This window comes from Eurypyga helias, unplaced genomic scaffold (assembly GCF_000690775.1).
Source record: "Eurypyga helias isolate BGI_N326 unplaced genomic scaffold, ASM69077v1 scaffold7020, whole genome shotgun sequence".
In the NCBI taxonomy this organism is placed as follows: Eukaryota; Metazoa; Chordata; class Aves; order Eurypygiformes; family Eurypygidae; genus Eurypyga; species Eurypyga helias.
In genome coordinates this window covers 69,653-69,876 of record NW_010226344.1, presented here as the reverse complement: position 1 = coordinate 69,876, position 224 = coordinate 69,653, and the positions used below count along the sequence as shown (strand labels likewise).

Below are 224 nucleotides of genomic sequence, written 5' to 3'. Positions count from 1 at the left end.
CCCCCCCCCTTCCCCAATTTAAACATTACTTGCAAAAAACAAGGGGGATTTTTGGGTGGTGTTTTAATGTGCATTGATTTCTTCTTTTTAAGGGAAAAAAAATGGAGTTTCCTTATTTACAGCAGTGTAAACCATGAGGTTACTTCTTCTGAAGAAACATCAATGTAAAATGTTTAGCCTTGAGAAGAGGAGGCTTAGCGGAGACCTGATCAATGCCTACAACT

General features: G+C 38.8%; 1 protein-coding gene across 1 annotated transcript in view; it reads right to left on the bottom strand.

The window, feature by feature from the left end:
• APBA1 (amyloid beta (A4) precursor protein-binding, family A, member 1) overlaps positions 1 to 224 on the bottom strand; it is a 34,337-nt gene that overhangs the window by 11,357 nt on the left and 22,756 nt on the right. The gene's annotated exons all lie outside the window — the stretch shown is intronic.